Source organism: Trachypithecus francoisi, unplaced genomic scaffold (genome assembly GCF_009764315.1).
Source record: "Trachypithecus francoisi isolate TF-2019V2 unplaced genomic scaffold, Tfra_2.0 Contig01461, whole genome shotgun sequence".
Lineage (NCBI taxonomy): Eukaryota > Metazoa > Chordata > Mammalia > Primates > Cercopithecidae > Trachypithecus > Trachypithecus francoisi.
In genome coordinates, this window is record NW_022681433.1 from 8,939,974 (window position 1) to 8,960,295 (window position 20,322).

At 37.1% G+C, this 20,322-nt stretch overlaps 1 long non-coding RNA gene across 1 annotated transcript in view; it reads right to left on the minus strand.

Annotated features, from left to right (window-relative positions):
- Positions 1-14,449, minus strand: part of LOC117097533 — a 73,004-nt gene extending 58,555 nt beyond the window's left edge. Inside the window, exon 1 of the long non-coding RNA XR_004442979.1 lies at positions 14,388-14,449. This is a non-coding gene — a long non-coding RNA (uncharacterized LOC117097533). The remainder of the gene's footprint in view (positions 1-14,387) is intronic.
- Positions 14,450-20,322: the final 5,873 nt, after the last annotated feature.

Consider the following 20,322-nt stretch of genomic DNA (forward strand, 5'->3'; position numbering starts at 1 on the left):
AGACAGTGGAAAACTTTGTCATCTTTGGGGTCCAAAGATGGACCCCAAATTGAGCCATCAACGAGTGAGATATTGAGCCATCAACGAGTGAGACCATCCTAGACCATCCAGCCCAAGTCAAGTTACTACAGATTAGAAAAGCCCAGTCGATCTATAGATTCATGAGGAAAAACAAATAATTGTGACTTTAAGCTACTACATTTTGGGGTGGTTTGTTACACAGTAGAAGGTAACTGATATGGAATCCAACTTTTCCTTACTACTATTGCAGAATTATACCCTAGCTTTATCTGAGCTGGGATGTAATGCTCCAGAAGCCATAACTCTGATGATATGCTAACTCCCAACAGCCAGAGGCAATCTGTGTTTATGATTGAAGTGAACTCCTTGAAGATTGTTTATCATAGACCCCAAAGCTGGATCCAGAGCTGGGACCTATGTGTTCAACAGATGCATTCAGGAGGGGTCTCTGAGTCTCTTTCAACAGAATGAAGGCCGAGAGAGAACTCTCCTGTTCCTCAAAGAGTAAATGGGCTGGGACTTAGGCAACTACAGACAAAGATAGTGGTACTCACAGAAGAATTGTCCAATGGGAAGGCTGGACTTTAGGGCATAGGTTAAGCCTGAAGGTATGAATTTAGGGGTGACTAGAACAAAGTAAAACAGTTCACCTTTGTTAATGGAAGGTTTTCTGATAAGCCAAAACCAAGGAAGAAAGATGAAAGGGCTCAAGGTTTATGGAGCGGCTATGAAATCCTTGGATAAAGAATGAAAGGGTGATTAAAAGGCCCGTAGGCTATGGGTTCCTTGAGGAAAAGGTCATCTCTTACTCAGTTTTGAGTCTCCAATTCCTCCACCTTGTATTAACACACAGTAACTTTTCAGTCTGAATGGAGATAAGCAAAGAAAGAGACAAAAATTTGAAAAGAACAAAGGGAATGCATTATGTCAGAAGCCAAGACATGAGAAGGGTCTCCATACTCTTAAAATAATAACAACTAACATTTTATTGAATGTGTGCATGGCCTTGTACTTTACTAAGTTCTTCTTAAGGATTATTTAATACTCATAACAGTCATAGGAAAGAGATAATATTCTTACTCCTATTTATAAATGAGAAAACTGAGGCATGGGCAGTTCAAGGAAATTGCCGTTTCCTCACAGTGGCTCTGGGAGTAAATTTTGAATTTTACATGATCAGTTCATTTACAAAGTTCATTGTTCAAGCTCCCAGGATGGGGGTGGCCAATACTGTCAAAATCAGCAGGTAGTGTCAGGAGAATGAGCAGCTGGAAGAGATTATTAAATCTGGTCAGAAAAGATTATGAGTTATATGGGAGACAAAGTAGGGGAAGCATGAATGTTGGAAATTTAGTAGTAGCAGCAGAAATCAGGTCACAAGGAATTAGTAGTCAGGAAATGTAAGCAGGAAGTTTAAGGTATGAGTTCAGAGAGTCAGGTGGTAAGCGGGAGGTCAGAATTTAAATATGAGTTGGATTAAGTGGTGATATTTAAAGAACTGTTAGTTATTTTATAGGACGGAGACAATTTGATTATGTCTCTTTGGAAAATGGACCATGGTGGTGAAGTCAGCAAGAGACAGGAGACTAAACAGGTGGGTGGTGGAAGGGTGGGAAATTTCGAAAGCGCTGTCAAGAGGAGTGAGATCAGGGGCTGGTGGAGATGATACAGCAGGGTTTTCCAGCATAGGTTAGCCTCAAAGAATGACTGAAAAGCACCACTATCTCAAGAGTTAAGTCTGCTCTGTTGTATACCTTCTCCCAAATGCAGATCAACACAGACTCAGGAACAATAGAAAGAGATGGTCATAAAGTAATCGTTCTCGTCTTTTCCACTCCACTTGTGCCCTTGTTAGTCCTAAAATACAACAAGGACCCTCCCGTCCCAGGGGTCTGCGCATATTGTTTCTTCAACATTCTCTGTGTGTCTCTTCCTTCCCAGTTGGCATCATGGCTTGGCCTCATTTAACTCAAATGTCATCTCCTCTCAGAGGGTTTCTCTGGCTACCCTACCTAAAAATCACATTCCTCTTATGAGGTCTTATTTTTTACCAAATTGTTTATCACCATCTATAACACATTTATTGATTTGCTTTGTAAACATTTGCCTCATCTCATGGGATGTCACTCTTCATGAAATCTGGGACATGGCTGTTTTTAATATTCTATCTTCTTAGCAATGCTTCATAATGGTGTTCAATAAGTATTTGTTAAATGAATGAATATATACAGCTAGAGATTTGCTGAGTTGTGAGAAAGGTGGGAAAGGATCATAAGTATAACCATAACTAAACCAAATAATATCTTGTTGTGCTCTACGTTGTCCAAGGTGCTTTCAAAGAGGGATGATTAGAGAATCCTGGAGAGGGGGTTTGGGGAGTTTGATAGTTGAGGGCATCCTGGGTAGTTGTGGTTTAGACAGTGGTACAAATAAGAAAGTAAGATTAGGATTTCTGAGTCATTCAGTATTATTGAAACAAATGGAGTTGAGAGTTGGAAGCTGATAACAGGTTTATTGGGAATAGAAGACTTCACCATTATAACAGAGCAGAGGAGAGTAGTAGCCTTTCTGCTAAAAAGAACATGATAGTCCAACATTCCCAACATCATCTTTCTCAGCATTTTATTAAAATGTTTTACAAAACAAAGGAAAGACAAAAAGCTCATAATAGCATTGGAAATTAACAAAAGCGGTCAACCATTCGCAAAGTTCTTAGACTTCCCGTGACCTATAGCATTGATGAAGTTGGATTGCAAATTACAACTAGTGGTCTATTCACACGTCACTGTCTGATAAAAAAGTGCAAGTTGCTTCTTCCCATCTCCCCTCCCATAAGTGCAGGGATACAGCATATCTTTGCAGCAACAAGCAAAACCAAGCAGTCACCCTTATGCTAAAGGACTACCGCCTTAATCAAGTAACCTGAGTTCCTGTATCAGCTCCCTACAGTACTGGACCAGAGGCTCTATCACCCTTTTCCACCTAGTTCCCTCTGTCTTTATTCATTAATACCCATTTTGACTGAGGGAACTGAAAGTGAGTGCATTATGTCCCTTTATGTGAAATGTCCCATGGTCTTCTATGGATATAATCATGGAAGAATTACAGCATCAGGTGAGAAGTAGAAGTTGTTATGCCAGACACCTACAATTAGACACACTTCCTATAAATTCTGATGCCACCATTTCCTAACTGCACAAGCTAACCTCTCTGCTTTATTATCCTTATCTTTAAAATTGGAATAATGGCAGTACATTTTTTAAGGCTAATTTAAGAATAAGATAATACATGTAAAGGATTTTGTAGAGGACTAGGCATGGTATAGGTTCAATAAATGTTAGCATACACTCAATGAATGTAAGGAAATATTCATGGGAACATAAGTTTTCCTTTCCCATAGCTAGGAAACTTGGCATGGGAATAGATGAACATCTCCTTAATTTTTGTGAGCTAGAGCAAGCAGGAAGAATTGGTTCAGTATTGCGATCACTGGCCTATGATTTGGGGGTCTTAAAGGAAGATTTTTGTCTGAACCCAAATGGACAGTGAAAAAGGCCAAAGAGGTCAAGAAGGGAGTAAAGAAATGGATTTAGAAGCAACTGATCACCTTGTCTATACATGGCTTTGGAAAGCTCTGCCAAGGGTCTAGTAACATACAAAATTAATATGGAAGCTAGTAGAATATTTAGAGATGGAAACATTATCTTGAAAACTCACATTAAAAGCATAATGTTAAAATTAAAAGAAAATGAGAAAATGTCTACTTTGGTTTCTCATCAAGTCACAGGAAAACATGACCCTCTTGGAACCAGAGCCCATGTTTACAAGAAACCATCTATATGAGACGAAATGACAGGCACCCCAGATTCAGGAAGAGGTTCCTGATTGCCAGGGCAGATTTGAAGGGGAGGCATAATTAGTCTTTCTGCCACAGAGCAGGAGTTGATGGAGGTCCAATAAGGGCTAAGTAAACCTGTCCAAAGAAGTCAGCCTGGATAGGCTGGGCAGATGGTAGACTCTAGGACCAAGAGCTTGGACAGAACACAGGGGAGAGCATCAGCTGAGGTGCTGGGTGCTGGTATTTCCCAAGGCACTCAGTTGAAGCCCATCTGACCTCGCCCACAATCTAAGGAGCCTGTGAGGCTCTGAGTTGATTCAGAGGAGGACTGAAGTGCAGAGTGAGATCAAAAGTAAAGAATATAAGGAGCTTAAGAAGTTTAAACATAGAATTATAACCAAATCCACTTTAGATACAGCAAAAAGTCAATTCTTAGCTCTGCCATTACCCAGTTATAGCCTTTGGAGAAATCACATACCCTTTTTGATTCTCAAGTTCCTCATATGTAAAATGGAGCTTAGAGTTCAGTGGAAGCCCTCATGTCTGACACAAACAGGACCACTGGTTGTTAATCAGAAAACCAGTTCAATTGGGAACAAGCAATAGTATGTATTATACTTGAAATCCTTTCTTAAGCACATAAAATGTATTTATTACCCAATATTTTCATGCAAGATTGAGGACTTTTCTTGAAATATGGCCCACTGGTTACAGACCTTCCTTTTTTATGTTTTCAAAACCAATATCCTTGATGAATTACCAAAGATTTATTATTTTTCTTCTTGTTTTTAAATGGAATGAAATAAGTTTTAAGCACAGAACCTTCCTAGACCTTTATTCCCACTTCCATTATCCCCACACCTGTTCTTTTATAGTTGTCTAGATCATGGCTAATTTGACTACAGTTCTTTTTTTAAATTTTAATGACTCACCTTTAAAATGAGTCCTTCCAGATTATTCAATTCAGTTTTCATAGAAACAACAGCTTTCTTTTTCTTTTTCTTTTTTTTTTTTTTTTTTTGAGACGGAGTCTCGCTCTGTCGCAGGCTGGAGTGCAGTGGCCAGATCTCAGCTCACTGCAAGCTCTGCCTCTTGGGTTTACGCCATTCTCCTGCCTCAGCCTCCCGAGTAGCTGGGACTACAGGCGCCCGCCACCTCGCCCGGCTAGTTTTTTGTATTTTTTAGTAGAGACGGGTTTCACCGGGTTAGCCAGGATGGTCTCGATCTCCTGACCTCGTGATCCGCCCATCTCGGCCTCCCAAAGTGCTGGGATTACAGGCTTGAGCCACCGCGCCCGGCCAGCTTTCTTTATTTTTCACTCTAGTTCATTGATACAGTCATTACTACTCTATTAAATTATCTAATTATAATTGCAACTGGTTTGTGAGAAAATGCAACCGGTGTTTGGTAAGCAAAGACCTCAAATGGAGAGAGCGAAAACCGGTGAACATTGAAACTTCATTTCTGACATCGTTTGCGTGCATTTGGCTGGGATCAAACTATGGAACCCAGAAGGCTGAGGCCACACATTGAATCCCCCATTCTCTCCATAGCTCTGACTGTGAGCTCACAGAAGCTGTTAGTCACAGGATGAAATTCTTGGGAGTAACACACACCACTACATACAATCTGTATGTAAAACATATAAACAGAACACCTGATCGTTTTATCAAGATTGTGGCTTCTGAGTAAGAACACAGATGGGAGACCAAGGCGGGCGGATCACGAGGTCAGGAGATCAAGACCACGGTGAAACCCCCTCTCTACTAAAAATACAGAAATTAGCCAGGCGTGGTGGTGGGTGCCTGTAGTCCCAGCTACTGGGGAGGGAGGCTGAGGCCGGAGAATGGCGTGAACCCAGGAGGCAGAGCTGGCAGTGAGCCGAGATCGCGCCACTGCACTCCAGCCTGGGCGACAGAGGGAGACTCCGTCTCAGAAAAAAAAGAAAAAGAAAAAAAGAAAACAAAACCTTCTGAGTAATCCTTAACTTCACGAGGAGAAGCTCATCATGTTTGACCCAAGTTTATCTTTTTTTCTGAGGGTTTGACATAGCTCTTGGGAGCTATATTATCTTAACTCAAAAAGAACACTTTTAATGATGAAACCAAATTGTTATCAAGGATTGCCTAGAAAGAAATAGAATTTTTATGGGTCTGGAAAATAACTATTATGGTGTCTGCTTTATGTGGTGTGATTGTCTTCTCTCGAGACTTTTCCAAAAAAAGGCCACCTTTGAGTTCAAAGCACTTCAGGAACGTATGGATGTGTATCATTCTCTGAAGTCCATGGAAAAAAAAAAAAGCCACACAGGAACAAATTTGATGACCTCAGAGTGGTCTGGGTTCAGAATTGATTAACTGCTTATGTCAGTAAGCTCACCTTCGTTCTTTTTTACCATTCGTTAATAAACAGATTTGTAGTTGTCATAATGGCACAGTTCTATACTGCATGCCTATCTACTATGTTGAATTAGAAATTTGAAGTGTAGGATTATGATGTTTTAGATCCCAGAAGCTGCCAGGTAACCACAGTTCTAACTTTGAGAAGAATTGGCAGAAGGGGCCTTTGTGCTGCAGATTTCCCGGTACAAACTCCAAGTTACACCAAAAATTTCCAGTCCCATTTGTAACAAATCATGTAGCCAATGTGGGACATGTCTAATTTTGGATGACCTAAAATTGCTAGATGGTTAATACTTCTGTGCTCAACCTACTATCCTAAAACAGGGGTTCTTTTATTTCAGAAGGTTATTTTTAAATTGGTCTTTGGAACTGTGAGATTTGCAGTTTTTGAGTTTGTAGTTTCTAAGTGACTGATTAAGGTTTTTTTTAGATACTTTTCCTGAAATAAGATGTAACTAGGGGACAGCTGGGACCTGGTCATAATCCCATCTTCTAACTGCAACAGGAAGGGCTGACCATATTAATATCTTTCTTGTTTAATAACATGTTGAAACTTTAAGCCTCTTTGGTATCTTTATTATTATGTTTATTATAATAAATCTTAAATATAGAGTTAACAGATGTCCTATGATCACTGGTTTAAACTATTGCCCTGGCATCCTGTTTAGTACTCATTATGAATTTACTATTTTTAAATAAACTATTATAATTTATAGTTACATTACAATAAAACTGGATGGGTTAGATAGACCCTTGCTTTGTTTGTCCAGCGGGTCTCATCTTTCAGTGTGTAAGCTGTGTGTGCAGTAAACACAATTCTCACTTTAACCTGTGGCCAAATGGGAAACAAGATCCATGATACCCTATTGTTTCCCACCCTTGCTAGATGCACTCAGCTAACTCCTCTATTGTATAGACAGCCAGCAGGGCACTTATCAATAAAATGAAGGGTACTTGGTCACTGGTAATCGCTTGGATGACGGGAGAAGAAGCAAGATGTATTGTGGCCTGTTCAATGCCCTGTGAAAACCACTGAAGTCAACAGACTATGAGTTGGTAGAGTCAGTTGAAATCAGCTGGAAACAAGGAAAATTATAATTTAGATGTCCAAGAAATATGTCTGGGAAATAGAGGTTGAGAAGTTCTCCAGTCAAGTGTATCATCAGCCATGTGAAAACACTTGCTTAGTGGTTTTGTCAGTGATTTTAAGGTATAATCCTATTATTGCTTCTTTTTTTTTTTTTTTTTTTTTTTTTTTGAGACGGAGTCTCGCTCTGCCGCCCAGGCTGGAGTGCAGTGGCCGGATCTCAGCTCCCTGCAAGCTCCACCTCCCGGGTTCCCGCCATTCTCCTGCCTCAGCCTCCTGAGTAGCTGGGACCACAGGCACCCGCCACCTCGCCCGGCTAGTTTTTTGTATTTTTTAGTAGAGACGAGGTTTCACTAGGTTAGCCAGGATGGTCTCGATCTCCTGACCTCATGATCCACCCATCTCGGCCTCCCAAAGTGCTGGGATCACAGGCTTGAGCCACCGCGCCCGGCCTATTATTGCTTCTTATTATTTGGTAATGATTTTTCACTAGTGAGCCCTTTTGACAACAAAGAGCTAAAAATACTGAAAGTATACATTTAGTTAAAATTAAGGACTGATTTTCTATTTCCCAAGAAAGTTGATAATAAATGTGTGACTTGCACAGATTAGTTATGAAATCTTTACCATCCATTGTCGGTGCCAACATGTTATCACTGATCACATGAAAAATAGAAGATACAAAGTTGCGAAAGAAGCAAGAATAGATACTTCAAAAATTGCTATTAAAAAACGCCCATGGATGCAATTTAACAGGAGCAGTAGCAGGAAGGGTGTTAAATTTTCGTTACGTAACTTTCATTTAGATCAAACAATTGTTCCTCTAAATTTATTCTACACATTTTAGATTCTGTGGTTTCCTGCAAATGTATGAAAAGTGAAGATAGCTGTTAGTAAATTGGCCCTATCATTGAAAGAACAACTTGGCAAACAATCGAAGAATGCCAGTTTTTTATCAGTGTTATCAGGGTGATTCTAATAGAAAATTAGTCAAATTACTTTCAATAATAGCTTAATATTTTCAGCCAATTTATGAAATCAAAATAAAGCTTTGAGTGCTCATTCAGAGACAATACACCTGCCATTCTGTAAATTTTATTGTAAACGTACTTTAATTTTATTCGTTTATTTTTATTTACTTTGAAACAGGGCCTCACTCTGTCACCTGAGCTGGAGTACAGTGGTATAATTATAACTCATTGCAGCCTAGAATTCTTGGGCCAAAGTGATCCTCCTGCCTTAACTTTGCAAGTAGCTGGGACTACAGGTGCATACCAACACACTCAACTACTTCTTAAATTTTTTTTTTTTGTGGAGACAAGGTGTCACTATGTGGTCCAGGCTGGTCTCAAACTCCTGGGCTCAAGTGATCCTCCCGTTGTGGCCTCCCAAAGTGTTGGGATAATAGAAGTGAGGCCATCACTCCTTGTTTTTATTTTTATTTTTAAACTTACTTTAAAAATCCAATGTTTAAGATAAAATTATTCTAATATAAATTTTGGTGGAATATAGTATCATGGTAAAAAAAATTCTGCCTAGAGTTCTATCAAGCTGAATCATATTTGGAACTGGCTGTAATGCACACAGTACACTGATACCTGTAACTCACAGATATCGGTCTGAACACCTTTGATTCTCTAGTGATTGAAGCAGAAATCAAGAGTTGTTGCGGTTTACAAATATGTTTTATATTTATGGGTTGAGTAAATGAATTACCTCATATTTGTGGAAGCTAATGTTGAATTTTAAAAGAGAAATACTTCATCACGACAGTACGTGTTTTCTTTATGGCCCAACACCAGTTTGATTTCAGAAACACTGGGCTTGGAGAGCTACTTTGTAAAATTCTTACAATCTTAGTGTCCCACAAAAAAGTGAACTTTTTTTTTTTTTGGTAAACAAGTTCAGTAAATTTTGGTTGTCTTTTGTTTAAAATTACTTGGAAATCCTTCATCAAATTATTCAATGTATCAACTACTACAAAATTTTGTCTTTAAAAGCTGTTAGTCAATTGCAATTGTTAACAATATTTCACAAATGAGAGGACACTAAAATTTATTACTATAAGAGCAGGGGAAGAGGTGCACTGAGAGATTGAAAGGTTAAAGATTTAATTTTCAAAACCAACAATGGCTATTTGAGTTTACTGACTTCTGAGAAAAATTTTTATCAGTATCACTACTTTTAATGGAATGAATTTCTATTATTGACCACAATGGAATTAAATTAAGAATTATTATAATTTTCAGCATTTCTGTCTGATGAAATACTCAACAGAATCAAGTTTTGTCTTACAAAATATTTGCCAAAGAAAAGTTCTTTGAATGGAGAAAAAGGAACGTGCAAAAACACTTGGGCTGAATAATTACACATTTTGAGGTTTACAAAAAAGAATTGAAATTACGTTCCATCAGTAGACTTTGCTTTAAGCTTACCAGACACTTCAGCATTTATGGATCTTTTATTTTTTTGGTTAAATTCCTAGCACCTAAAACAGAAAATCTAATTCAGAAATGGAGATTTTATGTCCATCATCCTTATCAATCCTTTCTTTCTCTCTGGAAGGTTTTTAAATTTTCTCTTTGTCTTTGATATTCTTAAACTTCACCTTAATGTGTTTGGGTATTGTTTTTTCATATTGGAACTACATAAACCCTTTCAACCTGAGGTTTTTTTATCTTCTTTAAATTCTAGAAATTTATTTTCATTGTTTCTTCAAATATTTCCTCCTCTTTGTTTTCATTTCCCTGTCCTTTAAAGCCTTCTATCTTCTGGATGTTGGCCTTCTGTTTCTATCTTCCATGTATTTTAGCTTTTCTTTTATATTTTATACCAGCTTACTCTTTTCTTGTGATTGCTGAGATAGTATTGTCTTTCTGAATAATATATTCTTATTTTCACAGGATTTATATGACTACTTAATCCATCTATTATATTCTTTATTTCAGCTATTATTTTGCTCACATTTAATGTTTTCTCTTAACCTTTATTTTATGTGGCTATAAAGATGAACAGTATGTAGTATTTTTCTAAAAGACTGTGAGACATTGTGATATAAAAAGAAACGTATATTTGGTCTCTGCCCCTGGTTTCTGGCACAGAGCTTCTAAAACCTTTGTGATTTTCTGAGCTATAAGGATGCTAAACACTTTTTTCTCCCTTATATTTGGGAGATGTCAGGACCATGGTTCCTGATACAGATCCTAATCACTTGGAATTTACTGGGTGATAGAAACGTCTTTTTATGAATGTGGCAACTCTTGGTGGGCTTCTGGATGGGGACTGATCACCAGAAAGAACACACCATGATGAGAAGCTTGGAAATTTCAGCCCCCTCCTCTGGTCCTCCAGGAAGGGAAGAGGGACTGACAATTTAGTTAATAATTGCTCAGGCCTATATGATGAAGCCGTCATAAAGATCGCCGAACTACAGGGTTCAGATAACTTCCAGGTGGCTGAACATGTGGAGCATATGGGTAGGCGGTGCACCCTAAGAGGACATGAAAGCTGTGGAACTTGCCACATCCCTGGCCCTATGCATCTCTTCCGTCTGGCTGTTCATTTGCGTCCTTTTATAATAAACAGGTAGATACAAGTAAAGTGTTGCCCTGAGTTCTGTGAGACATTTTAGCAAATAATTGAACCCAAGAGGAGGGTTGTGGGAACCTCTGATTTATAGCTGGTGGGTCAGAAGCATAGGTAGAACAACCTGGGATTTGCAATTGACATCTGAAGTAGGGGGCAGTCTTGTGGGACTGAGCCCTTAACTTGTGGGGCCTGCACTAATTCTAGTTAGTGTCAGGATTTAGGATGCTCTGCTGATATTGGAGAATTAGTTAGTGTGGGAGGAGAAAAAAACCCACACATTAGTCACAGCAGTGCTCTGTGTTTTTCATGGAATACTACTCAGCCACAAAAAGGCATGAAATAATGTCTTTTGCAGCAACTTGGATGGAGCTGGAGGCCATTATTCTAAGTGAAGTAACTCAGGAATGGAAAACCAAATATCAAATATCATATGTTCTCACTTATAAGTTTTATGGGTTGGCTGCTAAGCTATGAGGATGCAAAAGCATAAGAATGATATAATATGCCCTGGGGACTTGGGGTAAGGTGGATGGTTAGGAGGGAGTGAGGGATAAAGGGCTACATATTGGGTGCAATGTGTGCTGCTTGGCTGCTTGGCTGATAGGTTGACTAAAAGCTCAGAAATCACCAGTAAAGAATTTATTCATGTAACCAAAACCACTTGTACCCCAAAAACAACTGAAATAAAAAAAAGTGTTCTGTGTTGAGAGATTAGTATATGAAAACAGTTTTTCCCCCTCCTGTTTTACAGATTGTATACATGTAGTCAGTTTTCAGGAAACACATATAGATCTAATTTAATTCTTTAATCACTCCTTTTAAATCCATATTGTGTTATTGATCTTTGTCCCCTATTATGTGATTTAGGCTTGAGTAGGTTCCTTCTTTTACTTGGATAGTAGATTGAGTTATGTGCCCCAAAAGATATCTTCAAGTCCTAGTACCTGGCACCAGTGAATGTGACCTGATTTGGAAATAGCGTCTTTGCAGATCAAGTTAGGGTCATACTGGATTAGAGTGGCCCCTAAGTTTAATAGCTGGTGTTTCTAGAAGAGAAAGAAGAGGTCTATTTGCATACAGAGACACAGGGGAGACACAAAGAAAGAAGGCCATGTGAAGACTAAGTCAGAGATTGGAGTGATGCATTTATAAGCCAAGCGATGTCAGCAATTTCCAGGAACTACCCAAAAGAGGCAAGTAAGAATTCTTCCATAGAACCCTCAATGGGAGCATGGCTTGGTAATACCTTGATTATGACTTTGAGCTTCCAGAACCCAGAAATAATACAATTTTGTTGTTTTAAGCAACTCAATTTGATTTGTTATGGCAGCCTTAGGAAACATACACTGTGGAAGGAGTTTTTAATAGTCAAAAGCGATTCCAAGCTGTGCAGAGATTGTGAGTTTCAGCAGGTTTGCATATAACAGAACTCCCTCCGGTTTTGTTCATTTTTTATTTCTCTGTGGAGAGAAGCTTCATTACTTACTTAAATCTTATCACAATACAGGCTTTGGTTTTTTATTAAACTGCCTTTCACACCTCCAATTTTTTCCATGTTAATTTTTTGTTTTGTTTTGTTTATAGTGCTCTCTTGTCTTTCATCATTTTTCTGACACTTTATCCAAAGGAAAAAGTAGAAAATTGTAAGCACTTTGGGTCAGAATATGGACAGTGGGAAAACTGGCCTCTGAGTATCTGACTTATGTGTGCAGTGCCTGTCACAGATAGGGTGGTAAAAACGGGAAAAACAAACAAAAATAGTCATTGAATTGAATTTCAAATTAGTAGAATGTCTGTATACGCACAAGAGTATAAAACTATATTAAAACTACATGATATTGTCTTTTTGAAATTACCAGGGGGTGATTTTCTTTGTTCCAACTTTAGTCTGTCATAGAACTTTGTGTTCTTCAAAACATGTACCACATAGCCCCTTAGCAGTCCACCGACAGGATTAGATACAAGTTTGTTTTTGCTTGTGTGTAGTCACACACAGTCATCATCATTAATAATCATACTTTCATCATCAGTTTGATAATTTTATAATTTATTAATGTTTTTACACATATGTTATTAACCCTGTGGATTATTTATCATATTTGATTTAATATACGTCTCATCTTGTGCGGAAAACAAGACTCAAAACTATTTAGAAACTTAACCTAATTCACGGAGTCCACGTTCAAGGACCTTTACAACACAGTACTTCGATAAAATGTTAAGAACTGTGAGAGATACCAAGAGAGTCATGGGTGTCTTTTTGCACATTTCTGGTATATATCATGTGCAATATATAACTATATATATATTTTATATATATATAATATATATAGTTAATGCAGAATAGCTTTTATTTTTCGCAGTCAAAAAGTCTGTCCTCTTTGTTTTGCATGATAGAAAAAAGTGTACGACTGCCAGCAGACTAACTGGGAGAATTGGGTGATGAGATGGAGCACTTTTTGCAGAAAATAAGAAATAATCTGCTCAAATTTCTCTGGCAGGGTAGCTAAAATGAAATAATCACTTTGGCAGTGATGGACCAAAAAAAAAAAGAAACTTAAAAGAGACCTAAAAGAGGTCTTCTTTGTAGTGACATTATTGAAAATGTAGATAAGCTGCATTTTTAACTTTAAAGACATTGAAGAGATAGAAAACTACAGCGGGAAGAAATGTTGGGTCAGTCCTTATTTTGAAAAATGCTTCCCAGAAATATGCTCATATCATTCACCCATTGAGAATCACCATTTGTTGGACAGCAATTGCTTGTACTACATTAGCTTATGACATGAATTTGAAATATTTTATTACACCCTGGAAATTACTGAATCAATAAATTGGTTTTCCATTTGAATTTTGTATAGATTGAAAGTACTTTCTTGCTGCTAATTTTTAAAATTTTCTGTTCCAAATAATTTTCTTACGCTAAAAACAGCACCTACATCCTTGCTATCAACTGCTTTCTTTCTTAGTGATAACTAGACCAGTAAAGAGGAAAAATAATAAAAATGGTATCAATACAATATGAACTGATACAGTGAAAATGCACATGATAAGATAAACTGAGTGAGAGGAGTATCAAACAATAGCTTATTTTTTGTGGCTGCAACCTACCTTGCATTCCAGTAGCCAGGAATTTGCCCATTGGACTATTTGTATTTTTGCCCATTATGTACAATTTTTCATATATCTAAATTTTTACCGTATTCTTTATAGAATAACTTTCAATGAATTGGTAAGGCCTACTTTATAGAATAACTTTCACGAATTTGGTAAGGCCTACTATGACTTTTCCTGAAAACATATATTTGGAGCTGTGAAAGTTTAACTGAACCTTTCCTTTTATGGAATATAGCCAATCATATACCTGTATAGTGCTGAGATGTTAGCCAGAATTGCCATCCTGAAGTATTTTCCAGGATTACGCTATAGTGAAAAGGAAGAATAAACTCACATGTATGAGATTTTTCTATATTACACTGATGACTTCCTTCAAGGAAAAGTCCAAACTCATCCTAGATTCTGAAAAGAACAGTGTTACTATTATAACATCAAACATAACAGTGTTACTATTATATAATAACATCAAACATACTAATTTGCTACTTACAAGAAGTTTTAAAAAGAGAAAAATGCAACAAAATTTTTTTTGTGGAAAATTATTGCATACGTCATTGATAAATTCAACAACGTTATAAACAAAGTGTTTATCTTTAATCAGTATAATTTGCCAGAGAAATGGCATTATCCTGATTTAAAAAATTAAATTTCTTTTCAACGTAACTACTTTTATTTAGTGGCAAGTTTAGTGTACTGATTGCTTTTATTTGCATATATTGTACTAAAAACTAATAAAATGAACCCATATTTTTTAAAGGCACTGCTACCTGAATTCCTTCTAAATCACTGAGGAAAATGCAACTTAAACCATTCTCTCTCATCAGCTCTTCATGGTTAAATATATAAGCATTGTAAACTGGTAATAAAAATCTTTTTGGGTTTGATTTAGTAAATGTAGAGGATTCTTATTCATTAAATAATGTCTATTTGATAAAGAAATAATATGTCATCACTTAAAAACTACTAGAAATATTTGTTTAATAAATAATATTTATAGGTAGATGTTCCAAGGGTATTTTAAGAAGGATTTCTTTGTAAGTATCACCTTATTTTTGATGATGCAGCATTTTATGATTGGATTTGCATACTAAATATTTTATTATGTAAATTTATACATAATTCATTATATACCATGATTCTTTCGACTTTTACCTAACAGAAACAGTGCTCTATAGATATTATTTATTTTCCTCAATCCCACTGTCCAAACCATCCCCGAATTTCTTCAGTCGCAGACTTACATGAGCCGTGGAGAAAGAGTCTGGATTCTGGGTTGCTGTGTCACACACAGCCTACTTGCAGGATGACAGGGGAAGAATGAGTCATGATCTCTGCGAGTGCCCATCAAGAACAGCCTGAGAGGTCTGGAAAGCGCTCACCCCAGGACCTTTCATGTCCTTATTAAAATTGTATGGCAGAGAAAATGAGTCATAGGTGAACAACAGGCTCTATAGAAAGCTTTTCTTGCCTTGGTATCAGACATAACATTTTATTTCAAGGAAGAGCTATATAATAACCTAGTGGTTAAGAGCATGGGCTTTGGGATCGCATAGCTCAAAGTGCAGATCTGACACAGCCATTTAACTTTGAGCAATTTGCTTAACGTTTCTTTAGCCTTCATTTCCTTATCTGTAATAGAGCTTTGAAATAATACCAACCTCCTAGGGTTGTTCTGAAAATTAATGAGATCATGCACAAAACAACTTTAAAAATCTGGTACCATATAGTAAAAACTGAATAAAGAGTGTCGGGTTGTTGTTGCTCTGACATCATTATCATTCATGGAAAATATAGGAGAAATAGAGTCCCTCACCTTCTATGGTTAGAGACATATTATCACTGACAAGCAACGCAATTCAATATTTATTATGAATTATAGTACTAAAATGAAGGTACTATCTTGGTACTTTTCTCCTAGTATAGCTCCTTGATACTCAAATATATGCTACTTATGTAATTCATATTGTAGAGTAAAAGCAACAATTTTTATTGGAGTAATAAAAATGCCACTATGCTAGAGGCTGGCAGACTTGACTGAAATATACGGTTTGCAAATTTTCACATCAGCTCAAAGTAGTATATATCAGAGTAAGCAATGTTCAGATGCATGGAAGTAGTTATTGGCTTCTGAACAGTGAATGTCTTGAGCATCTTGTTTCCTTATGTTTCCATATGGTGAAGTATCTCTAAGGAGACACCTTTATCACTTATGTAGGCTTTCACTAGTCTAAATTTCTACTGTATATGACATATTTTAGATAACAGAGGCAGCTCTTCCTTTTATTTCTGTTTTTTTTATTGCATTTCAAAGAATGTTGAGGAAAATAGGGAGGCATCTGTGAAAATCTTTTAGATAATTTCTAATCACTCAATATCCCTTTTCTATTATGATTTGAGCATCTCTACGGGAGGTCATTTTGGCTAATGATTTTATGTTCTAAGATTCATCATCTCTGCTCTCAGAGTGTGATGAAAATGCCTAGGAAATAATGTAAAATTGTTTTGAGTAATAGAGGATTTAGGGTAAAGTATCTCTATTAAATTTTGACTCTTAAAAATATAGCTCAGGCAAAAATAGATCTGTTCTTTCTGTTCAGCAATTTCAATCTCATTTTCAAGAAAATAAGAAAGCTATTGGAAAGTACCATACATGGTATTACGTTTCTGCATAATATGCACTATCTCAATGCATTACTATTAGGTAATTTATATTTCTTAGAAAAGCTATCTGGCCTTGTCTAATATTCATTGATGAAATTAATTTAATATTAAAGTCTTGAATTTTAAAGTCCTTTCCAGAATTATTTTTACAGAAATCATCTTCAGGACTGCTGTTGTTATATCTATCACAAGATCATATGATGTAGTTGAGAGTAAGAAGCATTCGCCTTTGAGATTAAGCTGCTTGGTCAATGAGAAGGTCTTACATATTTGAAAATCTGGCTGAAAGTTAATGCAGAATTTGAGCTGTCTCTGATGAGCTTCACCTGGCCCTGTGGCCGACAATTCATCATGTCTATTACCTGCATCATTCAAATTTCTTTTGAAGGAGAACATTGCTAAACATTTTCATAACTTAATATCCTTGTCATAGTAGTGGCAGCCAAAAATCATTGACCTGGTGAATGGAAATAAATGACTTTAGAAATATGTTCATATCTGATAAAGGCTTCAACATTGGGCCACTGGCATTGAATAGTCTAATAATGACTGATTACAGAAATATGTATGTGTATGTATATATATGTGTGTGTACCTGTGTGTTTTCTACATAACATATATATAGGCATATATATCTAAATTTCTATTGCTGCTTAAACTATAATGCCCCCCACATAATTATTGTTGGCCTATTTCTCTGTCTCCTAGATCAGTAGTCTTTACATTTGATTTTGATTAGACATTTTATCCATAAATTTTTTAAAACAAATGTCCTTTCTCTTCGCATTTATTTTACAAATTATTTGTACGACACTAAGATGAATGTTATAAAACACAGGGAAAGATAACTTACAAAGGATATTTCACTTTTCCTATTAACGCTGTAGAAAAGCTCATACTTTTTTTCTATATGACTTAAAAATTTTGGAAATTTTAGTTTTTTTTTTTTTTTTTTGAGGCAGAGTCTCGCTCTGTCACCCGGACTGGAGTGCAGTGGCCAGATCTCAGCTCACTGCAAGCTCCGCCTCCCGGGTTTACGCCATTCTCCTGCCTCAGCCTCCCCAGTAGCTGGGACTACAGGCGCCCGCCACCTCGCCCGGCTAGTTTTTTGTATTTTTTAGTAGAGACGGGGTTTCACCGTGTTAGCCAGGATGGTCTCGATCTCCTGACCTCGTGATCCGCCCGTCTCAGCCTCCCAAAGTGCTGGGATTACAGGCTTGAGCCACCGCGCCCGGCCTGGAAATTTTAGTTTTATACTTCAAAATAAATTATTCCAAAGCTCTTGTCTCAGCTCGTTTTATTTTGTTGCTTGGTTTTAATGGCTGTAGCTGATGGTCGGCATTTATTCTCCTTTCCTTCAAATCTTACATAGGTAGTTTGAGTCAGCACAAATTTGTTTAATTAACATACAAAACCTTAGCCTCAAGGAAATTGGGAAATATAATTCTCAGTTAACCAAGTTTTGCAGTACAATAAAATAAACTTGATAAGAAACTAAAATGATGTAATAGGTGTGTTGACACTGAGCCCGCTGTGGGACAGACACAAGCCAAAACTCCACCTTTTTATGTTTTCTTCTGGTTTCAGTGATGTCTACACTAAAAGGTGTTAAAATATTAAAAATTTCTTAGATTATTAAAGTACTAACTAGGTACTTTTCTCCTAGTAAAGCTCCTTGATACTCAAATATATGCTCATATATAGAGAGAGGAGGAATCCAAAGATATAAGGAGATAAGACTTTTTAATTGATTTTTTGTTATGTGCGTCATTTATCTTCACTTTTACCATGTAATCAGAATAGGGCCCAAGGATACTCCCTTAACCAAAGACTGGAAAATATATTGGCTATGTAAGTATGCATATTTTTGTAAAGTGCTTGGGAGCAAATGTTGTTATCTTTGGTAGGCCTGTGATGAAGGCTTTGAAAAATTCTGGCTTTGAAACAAGCTCCCCAGTTTAGGATATGATGAAATCTCCAGTGTCAGTAATTAATCACCAGAAAAAAAGTGATCTGTTGCTGAAAGAAATAGTAGGCTAGAGTTATAATTACAAGTCTGACCCATAGGAATCTTTGTTGGTGCTTAATTGAGCATGGGATTCCCTAGGACTCTAGTAAATGGATAGGCTTGTAAAGTGTTGCTTAATCTATACAACCCCAAACAAACAAGCACATCTAGATCTAGAAAAGAAGCTTTGGGTTGAGTCCCTTGATTGAGAGTCATTGTCACTCTTTTAATTCCGAGACATGAACCACTTCATAAATCCTTGCAGAACAACACTAAGTCATTGAAACAAGTACATGTACATTGTACAAGTTTCCTTCTTCGCTTTCTCAAAGACATCTGCAGCCATTTATTAGAACAACTGAGGAAAGAAAATGCCAAGTAATTGTAGGGATTATTGACCACTGGCATTGAAACATGTACATCTCTGAGGACATAAAACATGACTGTGGGGGCTTTTAGAGATCAAGGGTTAAGTGGAGTTGGGGCCCACGTCTGTCTGACAGTGGGTTCCAGTGTCTGCAAACCTACCCAGACATGTCCAGCTAAGCCCTTTCCACTTGACTTGCAGAAACTATGAGAGCTAATATAATGATTATTGTTCTTTTAAGCCACTACAATGTAGAGTGATTTGTTACACAACAAGCAATCCAAACACCTGGTGAGATACATGCCTGTCAAAGGTGGAATACAAACACAATGAAAATGATTATGTCTTTGGTTTCTGAAAGCCTGGCTATAACAGACAAACTTGGCTGCTGGCAGATTTCCTACAATAACTCTTCTGACTGAAGGAGTGAAAACTATTATGGTAGGAAGAGCCAAACATAAGAGTCTGGAATTGCACTTCTAACTAGAAAAGTTAAATTTAAGCAATACTGAACCCCAAGATAAATTGTAGCCAACATCCAAAAACATAAATGCTTCAGGAATATCTATTTTATTCCCAAATCAGTCATTTATTCCTACATGCAGGAGATGAAGGGTTCTAGGAGAATAATAGGAGACTATTGTAAACCAATCAGGTGGTGATTTAAATTATGTCTTTTGTTCCAGGTGCAATCTCTTTTCTAAAGCAAAAAACATCTGTTCTGTCCTACTATGCACCAGTTATATTTCTGGAAAAAAATATATAAGTATGCTAATAAATAGGGTACTAGAAACAATATACTTTCACCTGAAAGGTATAGCAGTATGCTTTTGCCATATTACCTTAGGGCAAGGCCAACTCTCCTACAGACTGTCATAATCTAAACCATTATTGTCTCATCATTCTAATCATTCTGGTCCTCTATCTTAATTTCATGCTACAGCACCTGTTCAGCAGAAATTAGTAGATATCCTTGATACCTGATTTGTCAGACTGTATTTTCCCCAAATGGCTCAGCTATTGGGTGGGCTTTTCTAACTGCTTCAACCAGAAGAGCACATCAGAAGTGGTTCTGCATCCTACAAGGCTAGGTTATTGTATTAGTCTGTTCTCACTCTGCAAATAAAGACATATCCAAGACTGGGAAATTTATAAAAGAAAGAGGTTTAATTGACTCACAGTTCCACATGGCTGGGGAGGCCTCGCAATCACAGTGCAAAGGAGAAGCAAAAT